At 40.4% G+C, this 15,642-nt stretch overlaps 1 protein-coding gene across 12 annotated transcripts in view; it reads left to right on the top strand.

Annotated features, from left to right (window-relative positions):
* The window catches only part of LOC144589475 (uncharacterized), a 132,227-nt gene that overhangs the window by 29,530 nt on the left and 87,055 nt on the right, over positions 1-15,642 (top strand). For 6 of the 12 annotated variants that reach the window (XR_013545605.1, XR_013545603.1, XR_013545604.1 and 3 more), the window contains one exon: positions 9,887-9,944. The exons of the other annotated variants lie outside the window; for them this stretch is intronic. The gene's annotated coding sequence lies outside the window, so the exon portion shown is untranslated. The remainder of the gene's footprint in view (positions 1-9,886; positions 9,945-15,642) is intronic. 12 annotated transcript variants of the gene reach the window in all.

Raw genomic sequence — 15,642 nt, 5'->3', positions numbered from 1 at the left:
GTCAAATTCATGTTGGTAGCTTTGGTGACAAAGTCCAACCATCTCATCCTCTTTCGTCCCCTTCTCCTTCTGCCTTCACACTTTCCCAACATCAGGGTCTTTTCCAAGGAGTCTTTTCTTCTCATGAGATGGACAAAGTGTTGGAGCCCCAGGTTCAAGATCTGTCCTTCCAGTGAGCACTCAGGGTTGATTTCTTATAGAATGGATAGGTCTGATCTCCTTGCAGTCCAGGGGACTCTCAAGAGCCTCCTCCAGCACCACAATTCAAAAGCATCAATTCTTTGGCGGTCAGCCATCTTTATGGTGCAGCTCTCACTTCCGTACATCACTACTGGAAAAACCATAGCTTTGACTATGCAGACTTTTGTTGGCAAGGTGATATCTCTGCTTTTTAAGAAGCTGTTGAGGTTTCTCATCACTTTCCTCACAAGAAGCAGGTGTCTTTTAATTTCATGGTTGCTGTCACCATCTGCAGTGATCATGGAACCCAAGAAAGTAAAATCTGTCACTGCCTCCATATCTTCCCAGTCTATCTGCCCGGAGGTGATGGGACCAGTGGCCATGATCTTAGTTTTTTGGATGTTGAGCTTCAGACCATTTTTTTCGCTCTCCTCTTTCACCCTCATTACAAGGTTCTTGTAAGTACCGTAGATGTTTTTCTGGAAGTCTGTGGCTTTCTCCATAATCCAGCACATGTTAGCAATTTGGTCTCTAGTTCCTCTGCCCCTTCGAAATCCAGCTTGTACTTCTGGGAGTTCTCAGTCCACATACTGCTGAAACCTACTTTGTAGGATTTGGAGCATAACCTTGCTAGCGTGGGAAATGAGTGCAATTGTACAGTAGTTGGAGCATCCTTTGGCACTGCCCTTCTTTGGGATTGGAAAGGCAAAAATGGGAAGTACCCAAGATGGAGCATAGCAGGTAGGCAGGCTGGAGTGAATCTAAGAAGGACGGCACCAACACAGCACACAGAAATTTTACAAGTACAGTGTGCCCTCGACTTACGAACTTAATCCGTTCTAGGAGGATGTTCATACCTTGGAAAGTTCGTAAGTCGACCTACCATTTCCCATTGAAATGCATGGGAACAGAATTACAGCGGTGCCTCGCATAGCGATTGCTCCGTTTTACAATGAAATCGCTTTGCAATAGACTTTTTGCCATCGCAAGAGTGATCGCTTTGTGATGGCCCCTATGGGGAAAATGCGCTTTGCGATGATCACGGGGAAGCGCTTCCCCGCGATCATCCCAAAGGCCCCGCCAATCAGCTGTGCAAAAATGGGGCCTTTGGGATGATTTCGGGGGAGCGCTTCCCCGCGATCATCCCAAAGGCCCCGCCGATCAGCTGTGCTGCGAGGGGTGGAGAGAGAGAGAGAGAGAGAGGAAGCACAGCTGATTGGCGGGGGTTGCGATGATCGCAGGGAAGCCATCATCGCAAACCCCACCGATCAGCTGTGCTTCAGCTCTCTCTCTCGTTCTCTCCACTTGCAGGCGCAGAGGGTCTTAGCCAGGGTGGTGGCAGCGGTGCCTCAGTCTCCCTGCCGAGGCTGTCAGTCTCCCTGCAGAGGCTGGAGCTGTGAGGGGTGGGGGGAGAGAGAGCCGAAGCACAGCTGATCGGTGGGGGTTTGCAATGATGGCTTCCCCGCGATCATCGCAAACCCCCACCGATCAGCTGTGCTTCGTCTCTCTTTCTCCAGCCCTCGCAGCACAGCTGATCGGCGGGGCCTTTGGGATGATCGCGGGGAAGCCATCATCGCAAACCCTGCCCATCAGCTCTGCTTTGGCTCTGTCTCTCCCCTTGCAGCTTTCTCGGCCAGGGTGGTGGCGGCGGTGCCTCAGTCTCCCTGCCGCGGCTGGAGCTGCGAGGGGTGGAGAGAGAGAGATGAAGCACAGCTGATCGGCGGGGCCTTTGGGATGATCACGGGGAAGCACTCCCCCGCAATCATCCCAAAGGCCCCATTTTCGCACAGCTGATCGGCAGTTCCAAAATGGCCGCCCACTGTATTGCCTCACTTTAGAGGCAGCAAAAATGGCCGCCCCTATGGAGGATTTTCCCATAAGGTGAGTTTTTAAGCCCATAGGAACACATTAAACACATTTTAATGCATTTCTATGGGCTTTAAAAAATCGCTTAGCGATGTTTTTTCCTGCATGGATTAATGTCGCTAAGTGAGGCACCACCATTCCAGCATTTCAAAAAAATAATAATACAAAAATAAAAATAAAAAGAGCAATTTCCACGTAGGGACTGCAAACACACACACGCGCGCACACACACACACACAGAAACATAATCCCCCCAGTCCAAACTCACTCTCCAAAACCCACACAGAAAAGTTTTTTTTTTTAAAAAAAGGACTTACCAGTCCGAAGCCTCCCGGCCCTCTGCTGGCTCTGTGCGGACGGGGGCGAACGGCCAGGCACCCAGCCTGCTCTAGCCTCCCAGCGCTCCGCTGCCTCCACTGCAGCCGGGGGCGAGCGGCCAGGCGCTCCGCTGCCTTTGGAGCTTTCAAAGGGCTTCATCCAATGTTCGGTGGGGTGCAAGCCCTGGGAGACCTCCCTGGGGGTCCCCACTGCCGCGATGGGCAGCTTCGGAGCTCTCTGAATTCAAAAAGGCAGGGAGAAAGCACAGGGAGTTCGAACTTTTGTCGGAGGAAGCCTTTTGAAAGCTCCAAAGGCAGGGAGGAAGGGCAGGAAATTTGAATTTCCCACCCTTTCTCCCTGCCTTTTGGGTTCATAACCCGATCCACGTTCGCAAGTAGGGCTTACTACTTGTGATGAGATTGGGTTCGTAACCCGAAAAGTTCTCAAGTAGGGCCGTTCTTAAGTCGAGGGCCCACTGTAATAACTGGAGCAAAGAGAACTCTGTGGGTTCTAGGCACTTTTACATATCCAAACTTCTTACTACCCCACTGAACATTTTGATTGGCTACTGACAGCCCTTGCGGCCTTTCTCCATGAAAAAGACCTTAGTTTTACAGACAAAGGGTTGAAAGGGGGCACCAAAAGGTTGAACAAAAGAGGGAAAACCAACACAAAACTGAAACTTTGTAAACCCTTCTTTTTAAAACATGAATCATTTGGGTTTAGAGGCTCTCTTTCAGCAATCTCCAAGAAAGAACACAGATTACATGAAAGAGGTTGTTTTATGTTTCGAGAAATGAAAGGCCCATCCCTAGCAAATAGCTCTGTGGAATTGACTAAATGGGATTTGTGGTAACCAAAAAAGAATTGTAAAAATGGCAAGTTCCCATGCTGAGTGTTGTGCGCTTACAGATACGCCTTGCAAGGTACCTGAGAAACAAAGGGAAGAACTGTAGCAGTGGGGAAGAAATGGAGAGCTCACATAGAGCTCATGAGAAGCAGAATAGATTGATGGTGGTAGTGCGGAGTTTCACCAATAAAAACATGTTTGCTTCAGAATGCAAAGCAATGGCTTGAGAGTCCTGGTAGTCCTCCATCTGGAAAAAAAACCAGCATGGTTTATTCCCTGTAATAATGAAAGTATTGCTGTGGCTATGGCATAGCTCTGATCATCTCTGAACTGAGTTGAAGGAGAAAATTGTTTCCTTCTTGACACTGCTGACCAGTGCATTGTGCATCTGGCTGATCTTCCTGGGGCTTTTTGAAGGGTTTGATTTGTTCATAGAACAAAGACCCCAAATTCTGGTAGTGATAGCTGATTGCTCAGGGATCCTTACTGTTTGGTAAGTGAGATGTGGCAAGTTTGGTAAGTGATCATGCAACAGATACATAGAAGGACATACAACCCTCAGAAGAGCAAGAGAGGAATAAAAATGAAAACAGTGGTGTGGGTTTTGCAAAATAATCTCCAGCTCCATTTCTTAATAGCAGTCAGGGTGGAAGAGAAGAGATACATCGCTGAACCATATGATCACCCCAGGTAGTTTGTCTCCCCTCAGAATGTAATTAAGAGCTTGGGGGCACAGTGGTTAAACTGCTCTACTGCAGTCAAAACTCTGCTCATGACCTGAGTTCCATCCTTACAGACTCAGGTAGCCAGCTTCAGTGTGACTCAGTCTTTCATCCTTTCAAGGTAGGCAAATTGAGTACCCAGCTCATTGGGGTGCGTGAGTGCAGTGTGTAGCCTGCACTGCACAATTAAGTTGTAAACCACCCAGTGAGTGTTTTAAGTGCTGAGGGGTGGTATATAAGCAGCATACTTTGCTAACTAAGCCACAGCCTTGCAGTCACAGATCCTGACTGTCCCGAAGTATCTATTGGCTCTTCCCTCTGCAAAGCCAATCATGATAACAACTTAATGGCACTCAAGAAAGGCAGAGCCACTGAGACTTTGGTTATCTGTTTACTACTATGAGTGGTGCTCATCAGGTTGCAGTCCAAAGATAGACAGAGCACTCTTGAGTGCTAATGATGTTCTTGCAAGTTATTCTACTTCATGCTTTAGCTTGAAGTACATTGAGGTCTTGTACAGCAAGGCTGAATTGTATCGGATCTTGCTTGCTTCTCTTGTGTTCTGTATCTTCTTGACACCCAGATTTCTACTCTTACTGTGTGGATGAAATGCATATTGACATAATTTGAGGGTTGGAGCATTCATTCTGTGAAAACACTTACCCTGTTTCCTCGAAAATAAGATCTAACCTGAAAATAAGCCCTAGTATGATTTTTCAGGATGCTCGTAATATAAGCCTTACCCCAAAAATAAGCCCCAGTTAAGTGAAACCCTGCCCTCCATCACTGTGCAGCAACCAGAAGATGACATGACTAAATGTAAATTGTTTTACATTAAAAAAAAAAAAACCTGAAAATAAGCCTTAAAGCATTTTTGGAGCAAAAATTAAATTAAGACACTGTCTTATTTTTGGGGATACACGGTAATTGGTATCCTATGTTCTGCATTTTTTTTTGCCAACCAGAAGGGGGACCACAGGAAATGGAAGAGACCCTTAAGTTAAAAAGAAACACTTGTAGAGATTAATCATGCAATTTACCATGCAAGAAGAGGAATGAATGAGAGCTGGTACAGATGTCCTGTCTGGATAAGCCTTTGCTTGTTAACTTTTTCTTGACATAAAATCTAGTCTCTGTTGTTTTATGTGGGGGTTTCTAGATGACAGTGTCCCATTGCCCTCTTTCATTTCGTGTGCAGGAGGAAAATAGAAATAGGCTTGCCAGGTTCCTTAAAAATTCTTGAAAAATTGTACAGATTTTGCTAAAAGAGTAGCCTTATTAAATTTGCTTTAGCAAATGTGTGTGTGTGTGAGTGCACACGTGTGTGTGTGTGTGAACAAGCAAACAGGCTTACAGCCCTTTAAGGCACAATGATCACTTGACAGTTTAAAATTTAAGACAGTTAATTGCTTTTGGGTTCTCATGAAATGGATTTTAATCTACAGATATTTGTGCTGTAATGAATGTGTTAATCTTTAAGACAGTTTTGTTTTTTTCTGAAATGGTGAGGAAGGGACTGGGGTGGGGCAAAGAGAGTAAGTAGTTGTAATTTTGTCAGTCAACTGTCATTGCATTTGTTTTGTTTTTTGTTTTTGTTTTTTAGTTATTTTGAAGGACGGTTTGCTAATGAACACTTAAATTGAGTTCCATTTCTTTCTGGATGTTCTTCCTGATTCCAGATATATCACAACTAGTTGTGATTCCTCTGTGGTAAGAAGTACTATGTACAGGATCAGGGGTTAGTGTTTCTCATATTCAGGCAGGAGCCTTGGCACAGTAAAAATTGGGGTGGTACATTCCAGTCAGTCCTGGCTCATTTTAAACCAATTGGCTGACGTAGTCATTCTTTAGGGAAACATTTTGTATTTGAAACAGAATGCGAAGGAAGGGAGACTGTATCATACAAAAAGAGCAAGTGTTCTTTTATGTTTTAAAAGCCTTATTTTGTGTGTGTACATTTGCTTGTGTGTGTGTGTGTGTGTGTGTGTGTGTGTGTGTGTGTGTGTGTGTGTGTGTGTGTGCGCGCGCGCGCACATTCCTGAAAGTCCTTTGAATTCAAGAATTGATACATGTGGTATAAGTTAATATCTAAATGAGAAAGGCTGAGATTCAGCTCTGTCTGGAAGTCATCTTCATGATCTTTCACATGGAAAACATTCTGTCTGTTCATGGGTGTTAAGAACAGTTGGTATCTTTCAGTGAAAGAACCTTGACATATTGTACAGGTTTACAGGCCTGTTGAATACTTGGAAGCCCCATTGATCTGAAGAATGATAGAGAGTAAAACCAGTTTTCTAACTGCTTCTGAATGCCCTGGCCTTCACTGATGGAATCCAGTGACGTTGTTTTTCTTTCTGTGAACAGAAAAACACATTGCACTTTCAGGAGTCTTGACACACTGTATTCTCCTCAACTCAGCCCACATACCATTTGTCAGATATCTATCTGATGAAGGGAAAGTAAGTCTTTGTGGTGATTAAAATTTCAGTGTTAACTGTTAGATTTTATTTACTACATCTCAGTTTAACGGAGATGACTGTGCATTTCGCTTTACTCAAATGTTCTGTTTGTGGGACCATAATTAAGCAACATTTGCCAGGTTGTAGAAGAATAAAACTCGAAAATGGAAAATGTTTATATGGAGCAATACCAAGAGAAATCTGTTTCATGCCACCTTGTAGCTGATCTTCCAAACAGAGGATGTATGCAAAATTATAAAACCTACTCATTATAGATGTGGCTACAGATACATCATGGTATAGGTTTGTTACCATAGACAGAACTATGTTATCCAGAGTTCTTAAAACCAGTGCTTTTCAGTGGAGATTTCCATATATTGGCTTCAGAATCATTAAGTATTGGCTCTCTCACACGTGTGCACTTCTTAGAGTTCATTTCATTTACCTGTTGACAGCTGAATAACTGAACATATAGAATTGGAAGTGTTTGGTGCAGTTTATTAGATTTGAGAAAGTTTACTCACAGATCACCAAGTTGCTTATGTAAACTGTGAGAGAAAATAATGCATATTCATATCTGAATATCTCTCCATCCATCATTGAGTGACATAAGTAATATTTTATATTTATCACCCCCAATTCATTATAAAGTGCCTGTCTGGAGCTGTAGTTTGGCTTTTAATTAAAAATCAAATGTGGGACTTCTGTAAAGAAAGTTTCATAATAATCCAATTTCAGAGCTGCTACTTTGGTCACATTTTTGTCCTCAGGCATTGATGTGGGAAGGTGCTAATAAAAACTCTTCACTGTATTGGCAGTGCCAGGTGCTTTACCTCAGCGATAATAACAGTGATACGTAGTTTATTTCTGGCTCTCTTAAACCCTAGCTCTGCCATCCTTTCCGTGTGGGCTCCCAGGTCCACCCACAAAGATCCGATCAGTATCATTGCCTTTGTGCTGTTCTGCAAATCCTCTGTTGCTGAATATGCAAGAGTGAGTCTAGATCCATATGTGGAAGTTATTTTAATAGACATGTTGCATGAAAGTGCCCATTGTGTAGGTATAGACCCCCGGCAGAATGACCAGAACTATATATTTACTGCAGTTCCATGAACTGTAGGTTCTCATGATTGGTGTAGAATTCAGTTTTGTGATGATGTACCATAGATGGCTTATGACTATGATAGAGACATCTCACCTCTGAAATCTTGAAGTGAGTTGCACAATCCATATAATTTTTTTAAAAAACTCATTTAATTTTTAGGACTGTTTTAACCTTTTTAGCTGCAACAATATGCTTTGTCTCCAACACATTTTTTGTATCACCTGGCAGGACAAAGTTACAGAGTAGTCCTAGATCGAGCTGGAATTTTCAGCATGTATACGTTACTGAAACAGTGACGTCTACGTTGGCTTGGGCATGTTCTGAGAATGGCTGATGGTCATGGTCGGATTCCAAAAGATCTCGTGTATGGAGAATTAGTGCAGGGAAATTGCCCCAGAGGGAGACTACAGCTGTGATACAAGGATATCTGCAAGCGGGATCTGAAGGCCTTAGGAATGGGCCTCAACAGATGGGAAACCTTGATAACTGAGTGTTCAGCTTGGAGGCAGGCGTTGCATCACGGCATCTCCCAATTTAAAGAGACACTTGTACAGCAGGCCCAGGCAAAGAGGCAGTCCCGGAAGCAGCAAAATCAGGGAGCTGGACAGGGGACAGACTGTATTTGACTTCAGTGTGGAAAGGATTGTCACTTTCAAACTGGCCTTCTCAGCCACACTAGACCCTGTTCCAAGTCCTCGATACAGAGCACGTTACCATAGTCTCTCGAGACTGAAGGATTGCATTTCTGTGCCATATTTAATGTCCTTAAATTTGCATAGAATTCCTGGGCAGATTTGGATTGTATTAGTACTCTTTTTTTAACGTATTGGTGTGGAGTGTACAGAACTTTATGTATTCTTTAACAAAATCCAGAAAAAGCACAGCAAGTATATATTTGAAAAGTGGTTCTTCTAAATGTATATTAAATAAGCAGTGTGTCCATCTCGTGCCTTCCTTGTCTGTGTCTTTTGCACATACGTATTTAGTTATGTTTCTGAAGATTTTCTGGAAGCTTGATCCTCATGTCTTCAAAAGTATTTGACTAACTGGTGAAAACAGCTTAATTCCTGTGCTTTCTGTTGCCTCTGGAAAATATGAGCCATCTTAAGAAGGATGCAGTGTCCCTCCACATAGACTATGAGTATCAGGTTCTTTTCCCTGCTTCATTTGGTGTACCATGTTGCGGCTAGGCTGTACATTGGAAACCATGTTCTTGATTCCCTTAACTCATAGTTCAAGTACATTAAAGTAAAAGAAAGTTGAATGGGAAACAAGAAGCTACATATAACTGCCTATATGTTGTGATACATCTGTCTACCTTATATGCAGTACCAGAAACTGAGATAAAAGGACTCCTCACCCTCAAGAGACATAGCCATACTAGGATGGACTGTAGTCTTTGTTTTGAATAACATTGTCATTTTTAAACATAACTTCTATTTGTTACGCTGCTTTGATATTGTTAATATTGCTGTTTTTAATTATTAAAATTTCTTAGTTTATTGGCATGATTATTAGAGTTATTTTTACAACAAAAATGCAAAGTTGGAAAAACAAAAATCAATTTATGCTAGAGCTACTGTAGATCTAAATGTACTAACTGGCTAAAGCATATAGTAGAATCATGGGGTTCTAAAGGTGAGATAGATATTATGTATAAGATTAATAAAAGTATTAGCAAAGTTCCAATTCAGGCTTTTAAACAAGCTTCAGCATTAAAATTGAGAGCTGAGCATTATAATTCTGCAAATTCTTGTTTATGAAATCCAATCTAGATTTCCTTGCTCTTTTTCCTACCACCCCTTTGTCTCCTGTCCTTTCCTGTCTCCAATAGCCATTTCCCACCACTCTGCACAAAGTTTGTTCCTTTCTTTTTCCTTCCAACAGAAGTAAAATAGGTGGATGGTGGAAATGAGGGTCTGTTTACTCCTCTGGATGGCAGCATCCCCTGATGTCAAGACATTTTTCTTGATTTGGTCTTTTGATTTGGATTTTCTTGATTTGGATTTTCTTGATTACCAACCACATACTGCAGATGAAAGATGTATCTGAAAATGGCAAGACAGTTTGAGAACTATATATGTCAACAACATACAGCATCTGTAACTGTCCAACATGATATATTACCTTACAATTTTTTCATAGTTATTAAGAAACATTTAGAGTGGAAATAGTCAACTAAATGTCTGTTTTGAAACATATCCTTATAAAACATTTCATTTATCATTCTAAATGAGAAAATAGATATATGAATATTCATGTTTCTGATATAAGCATATAAATATATTTTTATATTTATTTCAAAATATAAATAAAATTCCATAAAAAAATAGGGGACAAAGCTAATGCTTTTTTTTTCCTCTCTCTCTCTCTCCTCCACCATCAGGTCTTTGCATTGTCTCTCCCATTAGGATGTACGATCTTCAGTAAGATTCTCTTCCTTGGTGAGTGGCAATCTGGATCTTCTTTCCGTTAGGCAAAGCTAGCATTTGAACACAGTACTGAACACCTAGGACTTGAATTTTTTTAAATAGTTCATTTCTGTTACTCCTCTTGTGTAAATTTACACTGCCTAAACTGGATCACAGCGTCATCCAGCAAAGGGAATGCTTAAAGTTCTTGAAAGTTTACTGTCTCCCCTTTTTTAGATTCTGTGGCTCCCTTGTGCTCTCTTTTGCCCTGGGGAAGCCTTTAGCATCTTCAGAATAGGGCAAGGGAGCCTTCAACAGCCAAATGTTACTGCCAGAATACTGCTGCTGTGATCTGAACCACCACTGATCTGACAGTGATTTTGGGACGCACACACATGCACACGCACACGCACACGCACACACACACACACACACACACACACACACACACACACACACACACACCATCCTGAGTTTTCCAAAGGCTTCCCCAAGGTGAAAGAAAGCACAGGGGTGCCTTAGAATCTGAAGGGGATGGGACAGGAAACTTTCAGTTAATTTAAATTAAATTAAATATTCCCTTTGTTGGATGATGATCTCATCTGGTTTATACAGTGTAACTTTAAGGCATCAGAAATTCAGCTATTATGATGCTTCTGACATGTAATTTGGTTGTAGTCACATTGCTCAGAAATTGGGTATAGATAACCTAATTGCTTATAATTCATTATGGCCAAGCTCTGTCTATACCATATCATGTATTATGTATCTATTTATCTAGCAAGATGTAAGACCTCTGGATTTTCCTGCCTGTGTGCTTTGATGGGTTGCAGGCTGTATAAACCTCTACTAGTCAAAGTAGTTGCTCATCACTATAACAGAGAAGGAACGCTATGTTTATTGACATTGCACTGGGCATGAGCATCTAGAGCAGAGCCCCCTCCACTTATAGTTATTTTGTTTTCTTCATAGAACTCAAGGAGCCTTTAAGAAAGAATTCCTCTCTGTCTGTGCAATCCTATCCTTTTACCTGCCCAAATCAATGCTAGGTGTTGTTCTTTATTTCCCCAACAATATGGCAAAGAGATAGTAGCCAGGGATTGTTTCAGCAGTACTGTGAAGGATTGTTCTGTCTTTACTGAGGTCTCAGGTCTTCAGTCAATCAAAATTTTAAATAAACAGGTTGTATTCATAGGTTTGCTTCACTAAAGAAACCTTTGGGTGGTGTGGGCGGCATATAAGTTAAATAAACAAACAAACAAATGTTTCTCACTTCAGTGGTGTCAGAAAAAATGCATGTGTGTCCTCCATAGTATTCTGAACAGGAAGGTGGGTCTTGTGGCCTTGGCCCCAGGTAAGAGGAAATGAGGTTTCTATTCCCAGCCTGGTTCCTACTTTCCTATGTGACATTTGGCAAGTCAACTTGATATCTCTATTTCTCTGTCATGCTAAGTATAAAATTGTGATAATTATACCTCACGTGGGCACTGAAGTTGAAGTAATTTAAATTCCTGAAAGAAACATGCATATATGAGAAGTATTTCAGTGGTACAAGATATGACAGGCTGGTATTCTTTTCATTTTAGGTCAACAAATCCCATCTTTTTAAAAGTTATTTTCTTGCCTCTTTTTCACGTGAGAAAATACTGATGAATTTAGGTCAGTAATATAGATATGACTGCCCACACAGCAAAACTAACTTAGCTCTAATGCCAGAGCTTAGAAAATTTACTTTTCTGGGCTACAAGTCCCCAAGTCTGTGTGCTAACACAGTCCTTTTCCATGTTGTCTAGGCAGTTATGGATGCTGAATGAAGAAACTGTAGTAACAGCTAATGGTATGTTTATCATTTCACTGAAGGTTCCCTGAAGGACTGGTACACAGATCATACGGCATATTCAACCTGGCCCTAAAACTGCTTGTAAACTTTAAAGTCCCATGGCTTTTACCAAAGAACTGTCATTATTTTATCCTGCTAATATAGACCCCGTCCTATAAGCCTATTTATTTATTTAAAATATTTTTACCCTGCCTTTCTCCTTAAAAAGGACCCAAGGCAGCTTACATCATTAAAAGACAATGTTTAAAAGCTAGAAACAGTAAGTATACAAATATTTAAAAAAAATTAAACAAATATTATATAAAAATAGAAAATAAAATCAGTACAAAAACACATTTAAAAGCCTGTGCTTTCCGAGATACTTCACTTGATGGTGATGATAGCAAAATGGGTTTGAAACTAGTTGAAGCTTATTTGGACACATGCCCTTTTGATATGCATAATGGGGGACCTCTGATCTGTGCTGGTGGGCTTCATTAACCCAGTAGCCCACTCATCATCAGCCTTGTCCATGTCTTGGACTAATACAGTAGCCATGCCCAGCTCACACAGATGGAAGGCACCAAGATATGGAAGTCAAGGTTCGAACTTAATTAGGTATTAAGATCTTTGTTAAGAGCCAATCCTTCTTTAGCAAGCAAATGTCACGTGTATCTGTAAGGTCTTTTTTTTTAGATGGTTACATTTCGACTCCCCAAAGCGATACACTGACATCACACTTTAAAGCATTATGTTGTGTCAGTCTTCCCATAATTGTTACTACCTCTTGCTGCCTTTTTAAACCATTGTTCCTGTTCTGTAGTACTTGTATTTTGCCTGAATTAATGTTCATGTTTATTATATGCCTCCGTGGAATCTTTGGGGTGAATGCTAGTGTGGAATACGTTTACATAAAATAATTCTAAACCTGCAACTTATACTAGAGTAGCAGTAATGTAGTATAGACCTGGGGTTTTGGTTACAGTTTTAAAAAATGGAATATTTGGTTTATTACTTTTTACTAATTGTTTACACATATACCTTGTTTTGAACATACCTTGTTCACAGGAAAACAGGATAATGCTTAAAATGTCATAAGGTGACTAATACATTCACACAGAAATAGCATCTCTATATAATCAGCATTCAAATAAATAAAGAAATTTAAAAGTTTTGGGAAATGGGAAGGTCTTTGCTTTTGCTGAACAGCTTCCAGCTGAAGCTCTCAGAAAACAGTATTCCAAAGGGCTTTCCCCAAGTAGACCCACCACCACATCTTAGATGATTGGCAAGTCCAGAGAAGAAGTTCTAAAACAGAGTGCATAAAAAAATCAATGGTTTTTTTAAAAATACACATTTTAAAATGGGATATTTTAATTTACATCAAGTGTGGATAGTTAACATCTTCAAAGAAAAGGAATTCTTTACTTTCCTGTTTCTATGAAATAAATGCAAACGTTCCTTATACTTCCTTACCTGAATGCTATAAGTTGCTGGTTTGTTTTACCAAACATACAGTCCATTGACCCCTCTTCCCATCACCCCAGCACCCACAAGAGAGCATGGGATGGCAGCACCCAGTACAGTGTGATCCAGCATTTTAATCATCTCACTATCATAACCCTATCCTACCTTTGGTGAGCCAATATCCAGGATACTATAAAAGTTACAAAAGGCCTCCAGTTTCACTTCAAAAAGACTGGTGCTATATCTTGTTAAGATGCAATCATAGATATGGAAAAGGGAATGGACTAAAAGTAAACTGTTTCATCAGAGTATGATAGTAACATTCACCTGAATATCATTGCAGATAAGATTTGTTTGTGATACTGTAATAGATACAACAAGAAAAAACTTGGAGAAGTTTTAAAACACATCTAGCTTGCATCACCTGGATGGAAACTTCTAGATTTCTTAAAATTTTTGCTATAAGCAAATTGCAAGCTTTAGAAAAAATTCAGTGGATACTCAAGATAAAAACAGATTGATAATGGGGGGTGAGAACAAATAAATAATCTGGCTTTTAATTTGTTCTTGGTGAAATCTATTGCAGTTTTAGCCTGGAAGGAAATGTAATGGTTAGTGTTAATGGATGAGAAAAAATATTAGAAATTAGAAAAGTTTTCTACCTGTTAAAATGCTGACAAGAAACTAAACCCATTTGTGGATTATGATTATTTACAGAGCCAATTGTTTTTGGCATGTAACAGATTTCATGTATGTTTTATTATCTAGTATGTTTCCCAGTACCAACCAGGTATGTGTATGAAAGGCTTTTTCCCTCAAAAAGAGCCATGAAATTATGTCTTCCTCAATGAGTACAAAATTGAGTACACCTGTAATAACAAAACGGTAGAATTTTATGCATCTGTTTTAGAGTGTTTGACTATCTTATTTCCCAAATAGTTAGAAAAATTGGAGTCCATGCACTAGTATGTGTTCTTCTCTTTAAAACTGGATGAGAACGTAAATGTTTGGTCTCACTATGAGTTACATTAAGAATTCTAAATATACCTAACTGCATTTTCTTACATTCCCTCCCTTTCCCTCCCCTTCCTGATGTATATGCTACTCTTCCTTTCCCAATCTATCCCATGTCAAAAATTAGATCATATGTTTATTGGAGCATGGAATTCTTGATTCTTTGGGGGCGTTGTTTTGAAAACCCTCCATATTGTAAAGTATGAAAATGGATACCCATTAATGAATGCATGATTTAAATCCAGCGTATATAGGGGAGTTATTTTACTGCACACCACAATACAGATGTGTACACACTCTGAATTTTGGGTGGATTTTGGCTCAGAAATCAAACAATTGTGCAGTCCAGGAGAAGCATAGGAGATTGCAGTCATGACTCTCTAACCAAAATCCTGTTTGTGTTGCTCTGAGTGTGTAAATCTGATGACATAATCAGCCATAGACTTTAATCTTTAATTAAAAGTCCCCTATTTCCCTCTCCAAGGTTCTGAGTCTCCCTAGGGATCTCTTTCAACCTGGGACAGCCTTTGTGGTTCTCAGGATTGGCGCCGGGGGGGGGGAGCCTTTAATGTGAAATCTGCCACTGTTGGGGGGGTGATAAGAAACTTTTAATTAATTAGGGTGCTCTTGGATCTCTGAGCCTGGATGCTCAGGATTTGGCCATTGCCAAAATCATTGATTTTATCCACCCTGACTGAAGGACTAACGGGTCGTTTTGTGTTTTTATAACTTCTGTAGTGTTCCACATTTGAACAGTTTTGATCAGCATATCCCACAGTAGAAGAGCTTCACATGAGAAGCTGGAAACATAGATATTTCAGATTTATTTTCTGTCTGTTGCCATGGGCATTATGGTGCCTAATTGAATACTGCTTTCCAGGATTCACAAAACCCTGAATTGGGAACAAAACTTGATCATGAATATTTCTTTAATTGGATGTCACTTGACTTTTGTTCTCTCGTTGCCATAGTCCAGAACAAGATCGTAGTAGAAATGCATATTGCCTCTCTTGAAATTGGCTAATAAATGCCTGCTAGAGGAATATCTCATCTAGGCAAACAATAGATCCTTTTGTTTTATGTACTGTGTTCTGCTAGTTGTGCAGAATTGTATGGCTGAATATTCTCCCCGTGTGGGATGATTTACAGACCTAGAAATGCTCAATGAAAGACAGAACACTGGTGACAGTATAATAGATTATAGTAGTGGAGTGTTTATGTATTACCAAATCTGAACCTTGAATTAGGAATATAGGAGGCTACCTTAAATTAAATCAGACCACCTATCTATTTGTTTATTAACATTTACAGCCTACCTATGTCTTCATGATTATTCTTTTCCGTATTATTCTGTACTTTCTTAGATTTCTCCTGATTCTATGGATTTCTGGAAGTGTTGATTAGTCTTTTGATTTTGGTGTAAGCAGCTGC

This window comes from Pogona vitticeps, chromosome 5 (genome assembly GCF_051106095.1).
Source record: "Pogona vitticeps strain Pit_001003342236 chromosome 5, PviZW2.1, whole genome shotgun sequence".
Taxonomy (NCBI): domain Eukaryota; kingdom Metazoa; phylum Chordata; class Lepidosauria; order Squamata; family Agamidae; genus Pogona; species Pogona vitticeps.
This window is presented reverse-complemented; position numbering and strand designations above follow the sequence as displayed.